Here is a 10,355-nt window from a genome sequence, read left to right as displayed (position 1 = left end):
TGGCATAGCCCCCCCCTCCACCTATAACACCAGCTGTATTACATGAGGCATAGCCCCCCACCTATAACACCAGCTGTATTACATGACCCATAGCCCCCCCCACCTATAACACCAGCAGTATTACATTAGGCATAGCCCCCCCCCACCTATAACACCAGCTGTATTACATGAGGCATAGCCCCCCCACCTTATAGCACCAGCTGTATTACATGAAGCATAGCCCCCCCCCCCCACCTATACCAGCTGTATTACATGACGCATGGCCCCCCCCCCACCTATAACACCAGCTGTATTACATGAGGCATAGCCCCCCCCACCTATAAACACCAGCTGTATTACATGAGGCATAGCCCCCCCACCTATACCAGCTGTATTACATGAAGCATACGCCCCCTCCACCTATAACACCAGTATTACATGAAGCATAGCCCCCTCCACCTATAACACCAGCTGTATTACATGAGGCATAGCCCCCCCCACCTATAACACCAGCTGTATTACATGACCCATAGCCCCCCCACCTATAACACCTGCAGTATTACATGAGGCATAGCCCCCCCCACCTATAACACCAGCTGTATTACATGAGGCATAGCCCCCCCACCTTATAGCACCAGCTGTATTACATGAAGCATAGCCCCCCCCCCCCACCTATACCAGCTGTATTACATGACGCATGGCCCCCCCCCACCTATAACACCAGCTGTATTACATGAGGCATAGCCCCCCCACCTATAACACCAGCTGTATTACATGAGGCATAGCCCCCCCACCTATAACACCAGCTGTATTACATGAGGCATAGTCCCCCCACCTATAACACCAGCTGTATTACATGAGGCATAGCCCCCCCCCACCTATAACACCAGCTGTATTACATGAGGCATAGCCCCCCCACCTATACCAGCTGTATTACATGACGCATAGCCCCCCCACCTATAACACCAGCAGTATTACATGACGCATAGCCCCCCCACCTATAACACCAGCTGTATTACATGAGGCATAGCCCCCCCACCTATAACACCAGCTGTATTACATGAGGCATAGCCCCCACACCTATAGCACCAGCTGTATTACATGACGCATAGCCCCCCACCTATAACACCAGCTGTATTACATGACGCATAGCCCCCCACCTATAACACCAGCTGTATTACATGAGGCATAGCCCCCACACCTATAACACCAGCTGTATTACATGAGGCATAGCCCCCACACCTATAGCACCAGCTGTATTACATGACGCATAGCCCCCCACCTATAACACCAGCTGTATTACATGACGCATAGCCCCCACCTATAACACCAGCTGTATTACATGAGGCATAGCCCCCCCCCCCACCTATAACACCAGCTGTATTACATGAGGCATAGCCCCCCCACCTATACACCAGCTGTATTACATGACGCATAGCCCCCCACCTATAACACCAGCTGTATTACATGACGCATAGCCCCCCACCTATAACACCAGCTGTATTACATGAGACATAGCCCCCCCCCCCCCCCACCTATAACACCAGCTGTATTACATGAGGCATTTTCCCCTCCCCATCTATAACACCAGCTGTATTACATGAGGCATAGCCCCCCCACCTATGACACCAGCTGTATTACATAAGGCATAGCCCCCTCCCCCCACCTATAACACCAGCTGTATGAGGCATAGCCCCCCACCTATAACACCAGCTGTATTACATGAGGCATAGCCCCCCCCACCTATAACACCAGCTGTATTACATGAGGCATAGCCCCCCCCCAACTATAACACCAGCTGTATTACATGAGGCATAGCCCCCCCAACTATAACACCAGCTGTATTACATGAGGCATAGCCCCCCACACCTATAACACCAGCTGTATTACATGAAGCATAGCCCCCCCACCTATAACACCAGCTAATTAGCCGCAACCTATTACATGAGGCATAGCCCCCCACCTATAACACCAGCTGTATTACATGACGCATAGCCCCCCCACCTATAACACCAGCTGTATTACATGAGGCATAGCCCCCCCCCACCTATAACACCAGCTGTATTACATGAGGCATTTTCCCCTCCCCATCTATAACACCAGCTGTATTACATGAGGCATAGCCCCCCACCTATGACACCAGCTGTATTACATAAGGCATAGCCCCCTCCCCCCACCTATAACACCAGCTGTATGAGGCATAGCCCCCCACCTATAACACCAGCTGTATTACATGAGGCATAGCCCCCCCACCTATAACACCAGCTGTATTACATGAGGCATAGCCCCCCCCAACTATAACACCAGCTGTATTACATGAGGCATAGCCCCCCCAACTATAACACCAGCTGTATTACATGAGGCATGCCCCCCACACCTATAACACCAGCTGTATTACATGAAGCATAGCCCCCCCACCTATAACACCAGCTAATTAGCCGCAACCTATTACATGAGGCATAGCCCCCCACCTATAACACCAGCTGTATTACATGACGCATAGCCCCCCCACCTATAACACCAGCTGTATTACATGAGGCATAGCCCCCCCCACCTATAACACCAGCAGTATTACATGAAGCATAGCCCCCCCCCCAACTATAACACCAGCTGTATTACAAGACACATACATACCTCCCAACTTCTCAGTAGAAGAAATAGGGACACTCGCGCGGCGAAGCGCCCGAAAAGGGGCGGAGTGTATGCAAATGAGGGCGCAGTTTATGCTAATTAGCCGCAACCTCATTTTCATACGAGAATAGACGCTGTGCGCATGCGCACAGCGTCTATTCTACTAGATTGGGGGGTCTCCCAACTGCCACCCCCGCAGCGGGACAATGCCTGCCGCGGGTGGGACAGCGGGACAGGACCCGAAAATCGGGACTGTCCCTCTAAAATCGTGACAGTTGGGAGGTATGCACATAGCCCCCCCACCTATAACACCAGCAGTATTACATGAAGCATAGCCCCCCCCACCTATAACACCAGCTGTATTACATGAGGCATAGCCCCCCACCTATAACACCAGGTGTATTACATGAGGCATAGCCCCCCACCTATAACACCAGCAGTATTACATGAAGCATAGGCCCCCCCACCTATAACACCAGCTGTATTACATGAAGCATAGGCCCCCCCCACCTATAAACACAGCTGTATTACATGAAGCATAGGCCCCCCCACCTATAACACCAGCTGTATTACATGACCCATAGCCCCCCCACCTATAACACCAGCTGTATTACATGAGGCATAGCCCCCACCTATAACACCAGCAGTATTACATGAGGCATAGCCCCCACCTATAACACCAGCTGTATTACATGACGCATAGCCCCCCCCCCCACACCTATAACACCAGCAGTATTACATGAGGCATAGCCCCCCCCCCACCTATAACACCAGCTGTATTACATGACGCATAGCCCCCTCACCTATAACACCAGCAGTATTACATGAAGCATAGCCCCCTCCACCTATAACACCAGCTGTATTACATGACGCATAGCCCCCCCACCTATAACACCAGCTGTATTACATGAGGCATAGCCCCCCCACCTATAACACCAGCAGTATTACATGAGGCATAGCCCCCACCTATAACACCAGCTGTATTACATGAGGCATAGCGCCCCCCCCCCCACCTATAGCACCAGCTGTATTAACATGAAGCATAGCCCCCCCACCTATAACACCAGCTGTATTACATGAGGCATAGCCCCCCCACCTATAACACCAGCTGTATTACATGAGCATAGCCCCCCCACCTATAACACCAGCTGTATTACATGAGGCATAGCCCCCCCACCTATAACACCAGCTGTATACATGAGGCATAGCCCCCCACCTATAACACCAGCTGTATTACATGAGGCATAGCCCCCCCACCTATAACACCAGCTGTATTACATGAGGCATAGCCCCCACCTATAACACCGGCTGTATTACATGAGGCATAGCCCCCCACCTATACCAGCTGTATTACATGACACATAGCCCCCACCTATAACACCAGCTGTACTATATGACGCATAGCCCCCCCCACCTATAACACCAGCTGTATTACATGAGGCATAGCCCCCACCTATACCAGCTGTATTACATGACGCATAGCCCCCCACCTATACCAGCTGTATTACATGACGCATAGCCCCCCCCCACCTAGAACACCAGCTGTATTACATGAGGCATAGCCCCCACACCTATAACACCAGCTGTATTACATGAGGCATAGCCCCCACACCTATAACACCAGCTGTATTACATGACGCATAGCCCCCCACCTATAACACCAGCTGTATTACATAACGCATAGCCCCCCACCTATAACACCAGCTGTATTACATGAGGCATAGCCCCCCCCACCTATAACACCAGCTGTATTACATGAGGCATAGCCCCCCCCCACCTATAACACCAGCTGTATACATGAGGCATAGCCCCCCCCCACCTATAACACCAGCTGTATTACATGACGCATAGCCCCCCACCTATAACACCAGCTGCACTACATGAGGCATAGCCCCCCACCTATAACACCAGCAGTATTACATGAGGCATAGCCCCCCCACCTATAACACCAGCTGTATTACATGAGGCATTTCCCCCTCCCCATCTATAACACCAGCTGTATTACATGAGGCATAGCCCCCCCACCTATAACACCAGCTGTATTACATAAGGCATAGCCCCCCCCACCTATAACACCAGCAGTATTACATGAGGCATAGCCCCCCACCTATAACACCAGCTGTATTACATGAAGCATAGCCCCCCCCCACCTATAACACCAGCTGTATTACATGAGGCATAGCCCCCCACCTATAACACCAGCTGTATTACATGAGGCATAGCCCCCCCCACCTATAACACCAGCTGTATTACATGAGGCATAGCCCCCCCACCTATAACACCAGCTGTATTACATGAGGCATAGCCCCCCACCTATAACACCAGCTGTATTACATGAGGCATAGCCCCCCCACCTATAACACCGGCTGTATTACATGAGGCATAGCCCCCCACCTATAACACCGGCTGTATTACATGAGGCATAGCCCCCCACCTATACCAGCTGTATTACATGACGCATAGCCCCCCCACCTATAGCACCAGCTGTATTACATGAAGCATAGCCCCCCCACCTATAACACCAGCTGTATTACATGAGGCATTTTCCCCTCCCCATCTATAACACCAGCTGTATTACATGAGGCATAGCCCCCCCACCTATAACACCAGCTGTATTACATAAGGCATAGCCCCCTCCCCCCACCTATAACACCAGCTGTATGAGGCATAGCCCCCCACCTATAACACGAGCTGTATTACATGAGGCATAGCCCCCCCACCTATAACACCAGCTGTATTACATGAGGCATAGCCCCCCCACCTATAACACCAGCTGTATTACATGAGGCATAGCCCCCCCCCCACCTATAACACCAGCTGTATTACATGAGGCATAGCCCCCCACCTATACCAGCTGTATTACAAGACACATAGCCCCCCCCCCCCACCTATAACACCAGCAGTATTACATGCAGCATAGCCCCCCCCACCTATAACACCAGCTGTATTACATGAGGCATAGCCCCCCACCTATAACACCAGCAGTATTACATGAAGCATAGCCCCCCCACCTATAACACCAGCTGTATTACATGAGGCATAGCCCCCCACCTATAACACCAGCTGTATTACATGAGGCATAGCCCCCCACCTATAACACCAGCTGTATTACATGACGCATAGCCCCCCACCATCTATAACACCAGCTGTATTACATGACGCATAGCCCCCCACCACCTATAACACCAACAGTATTACATGAGGCATAGACCCCACCTATAACACCAGCTGTATTACATGACCCATAGCCCCCCCACCTATAACACCAGCTGTATTACATGAGGCATAGCCCCCCCACCTATAACACCAGCTGTATTACATGAGGCATAGCCCCCCCCCACCTATACCAGCAGCTGTATGAGCAGCAGCTGTATCCTATAACACCAGCTGTATTACATGAGGCATAGCCCCCCCCCCCCCCCCCCCTATAACACCAGCTGTATTACATGACCCATAGCCCCCCCCACCTATAACACCAGCTGTATTACATGAGGCATAGCCCCCCCCCACCTATAACACCAGCTGTATTACATGAGGCATAGCCCCCCCACCTATAACACCAGCTGTATTACATGAGGCATAGCCCCTCACCTATAACACCAGCTTTATTACATGAGGCATAGCCCCCCCACCTATAACACCAGCTGTATTACATGAGGCATAGCCCCCCCCCACACCTATAACACCAGCTGTATTACATGAGGCATAGCCCCCCACCTATAACACCAGCAGTATTACATGAGGCATAGCCCCCCCACCTATAACACCAGCTGTATTACATGAGGCATAGCCCCCCCCCCACCTATAACACCAGCTGTATTACATGAGGCATAGCCCCCCCCCACCTATAACACCAGCTGTATTACATGAGGCATAGCCCCCCCACCTATAACACCAGCTGTATTACATGAGGCATAGCCCCCCCCACCTATACCAGCAGCTGTTTATGAGGCATAGCCCCCCCCCACCTATAACACCAGCTGTATTACATGAGGCATAGCCCCCCCCCCCCTATAACACCAGCTGTATTACATGACCCATAGCCCCCCCACCTATAACACCAGCTGTATTACATGAGGCATAGCCCCCCCACCTATAACACCAGCTGTATTACATGAGGCATAGCCCCCCACCTATAACACCAGCTGTATTACATGAGGCATAGCCCCCCCAACTATAACACCAGCTGTATTACATGAGGCATAGCCCCCCCCACACCTATAACACCAGCTGTATTACATGAGGCATAGCCCCCCCCCACCTATAACACCAGCTGTATTACATGAGGCATAGTCCCCCCCCCCCACCTATAACACCAGCTGTATTACATGAGGCATAGCCCCCCCACCTATAACACCAGCTGTATTACATGAGGCATAGCCCCCCCCCACACCTATAACACCAGCTGTATTACATGACGCATAGCCCCCCACCTATAACACCAGCTGTATTACATGAGGCATAGCCCCCACCTATAACACCAGCAGTATTACATGAGGCATAGCCCCCCCACCTATAACACCAGCAGTATTACATGAGGCATAGCCCCCCCACCTATAACACCAGCTGTATTACATGAGGCATAGCCCCCCCCCACCTATAACACCAGCTGTATTACATGAGGCATAGCCCCCCCCCACCTATAACACCAGCTGTATTACATGAGGCATAGCCCCCCCAACTATAACACCAGCTGTATTACATGAGGCATAGCCCCCCCCCACCTATAACACCAGCTGTATTATATGAGGCATAGCCCCCCCCCACCTATAACACCAGCTGTATTACATGAGGCATAGCCCCCCCAACTATAACACCAGCAGTATTACATGAGGCATAGCCCCCCCCCCACCTATAACACCAGCTGTATTATATGAGGCATAGCCCCCCCCCACCTATAACACCAGCTGTATTACATGAGGCATAGCCCCCCCAACTATAACACCAGCTGTATTACATGAGGCATAGCCCCCCCCCACCTATAACACCAGCTGTATTATATGAGGTAGCCCGCATCCGCTATATACTTGCTCAAAGCCAAATGCCCCTCACACGGGATCCCATATGCTGAGCAACCACATGCATCACCAAGCACCTACACCCCATAACAAAAGCATACTTGGGTATATGGAATGCTGTGACTGACGTCTGGGGCCACGCTGCGCACCCCTCACCTCAAACTACACTAACACTATCCTTCCTTCTTGGAGACCCCCCGCCGCCCTGGGACTAGGACTGGGAGGCAGTCGGGACCCTTCCCGCCAAAACTTCCACACAGTGCGCGCGAGCCAGCCCAGCCAATCTCCCCGCCTTCTTCTGAAGCCGCGTGCGTGACGTGGGATTGGCCGGCCCGGGCGGTGACGTCACTGCAACCAGTCAGCTCGTCGGACTCGTAGTAGTAGTACGTCAACGGCCTCGCTCTGACTGCAACTGCATCACGGATGTTATCAGTATACAGGTATCCGACAGCCCCGTGACTGTCCTCCGGTACCGAGAGCCTCCTTTTCCAGCCCCCCCCCCCCTCCTTCACCATTACCTGGGGGCTGCAGAGGCAGGACACTGAGAGCCCTGCCGCCCACCCCCCATTACCAGGGGGTGACAGAGGCAGGACACTGAGAGCCCTGCCGCCCACCCCGCATTACCAGGGGGTGACAGAGGCAGGACATTGAGAGCCCTGCCGCCCACCCCGCATTACCAGGGGGTGACAGAGGCAGGACACTGAGAGCCCTGCCGCCCACCCCGCATTACCTGGGGGTGACAGAGGCAGGACACTGAGAACCCTGCCGCCCACCCCGCATCACCAGGGGGTGACAGAGGCAGGACACTGAGAACCCTACCGCCCACCCCGCATTACCAGGGGGTGACAGAGGCAGGACACTGAGAACCCTGCCGCCCATCCCGCATTACCAGGGGTGACAGAGGCAGGACACTGAGAACCCTGCCGCCCACCCCGCATTACCAGGGGGTGACAGAGGCAGGACACTGAGAACCCTGCCGCCCACCCCGCATTACCTGGGGTGACAGAGGCAGGACACTGAGAACCCTGCCGCCCACCCCGCATTACCTGGGGTGACAGAGGCAGGACACTGAGAACCCTGCCGCCCACCCCGCATTACCAGGGGGTGACAGAGGCAGGACACTGAGAACCCTGCCGCCCACCCCGCATTACCAGGGGGTGACAGAGGCAGGACACTGAGATCCCTGCCGCCCACCCCGCATTACCAGGGGTGACAGAGGCAGGACACTGAGAACCCTGCCGCCCACCCCCATTACCAGGGGGTGACAGAGGCAGGACACTGAGAACCCTGCCGCCCACCCCGCATTACCAGGGGTTGACAGAGGCAGGACACTGAGAACCCTGCCGCCCACCCCGCATTACCAGGGGGTGACAGAGGCAGGACACTGAGAACCCTGCCGCCCACCCCGCATTACCAGGGGGTGACAGAGGCAGGACACTGAGAACCCTGCCGCCCACCCCGCATTACCAGGGGGTGACAGAGGCAGGAATCTGAGAACCCTGCCGCCCACCCCGCATTACCAGGGGGTGACAGAGGCAGGACACTGAGAACCCTGCCGCCCACCCCGCATTACCAGTGGGTGACAGAGGCAGGACACTGAGATCCCTGCCGCCCACCCCGCATTACCAGGGGGTGACAGAGGCAGGACACTGAGAACCCTGCCGCCCACCCCGCATTACCTGGGGGTGACAGAGGCAGGACACTGAGAACCCTGCCGCCCACCCCGCATTACCAGGGGGTGACAGAGGCAGGACACTGAGAACCCTGCCGCCCACCCCGCATTACCAGGGGGTGACAGAGGCAGGACACTGAGAACCCTGCCGCCCACCCCGCATTACCAGGGGGTGACAGAGGCAGGACACTGAGAGCCCTGCCGCCCACCCCGCATTACCAGGGGGTGACAGAGGCAGGACACTGAGAGCCCTGCCGCCCATCCCGCATTACCAGGGGGTGACAGAGGCAGGACACTGAGAACCCTGCCGCCCACCCCGCATTACCAGGGGGTGACAGAGGCAGGACACTGAGAACCCTGCCGCCCATCCCGCATTACCAGGGGGTGACAGAGGCAGGACACTGAGAACCCTGCCGCCCACCCCGCATTACCTGGGGGTGACAGAGGCAGGACACTGAGAACCCTGCCGCCCACCCCGCATTACCAGGGGGTGACAGAGCAGGACACTGAGAACCCTGCCGCCCACCCCGCATTACCAGGGGGTGACAGAGGCAGGACACTGAGAGCCCTGCCGCCCATCCCGCATTACCAGGGGGTGACAGAGGCAGGACACTGAGAGCCCTGCCGCCCATCCCGCATTACCAGGGGGTGACAGAGGCAGGACACTGAGAACCCTGCCGCCCACCCCGCATTACCAGGGGGTGACAGAGGCAGGACACTGAGAGCCCTGCCGCCCATCCCGCATTACCAGGGGGTGACAGAGGCAGGACACTGAGAGCCCTGCCGCCCACCCCGCATTACCTGGGGGTGACAGAGGCAGGACACTGAGAGCCCTGCCGCCCACCCCGCATTACCAGGGGGTGACAGAGGCAGGACACTGAGAACCCTGCCGCCCACCCCGCATTACCAGGGGGTGACAGAGGCAGGACACTGAGAACCCTGCCGCCCACCCCGCATTACCAGGGGGTGACAGAGGCAGGACACTGAGAGCCCTGCCGCCCACCCCGCATTACCAGGGGGTGACAGAGGCAGGACACTGAGAACCCTGCCGCCCA

Source organism: Crinia signifera, chromosome 12 (assembly GCF_055691185.1).
Source record: "Crinia signifera chromosome 12, ASM5569118v1, whole genome shotgun sequence".
Taxonomy (NCBI): domain Eukaryota; kingdom Metazoa; phylum Chordata; class Amphibia; order Anura; family Myobatrachidae; genus Crinia; species Crinia signifera.
Note: the sequence above shows the minus strand (reverse complement) of the source record.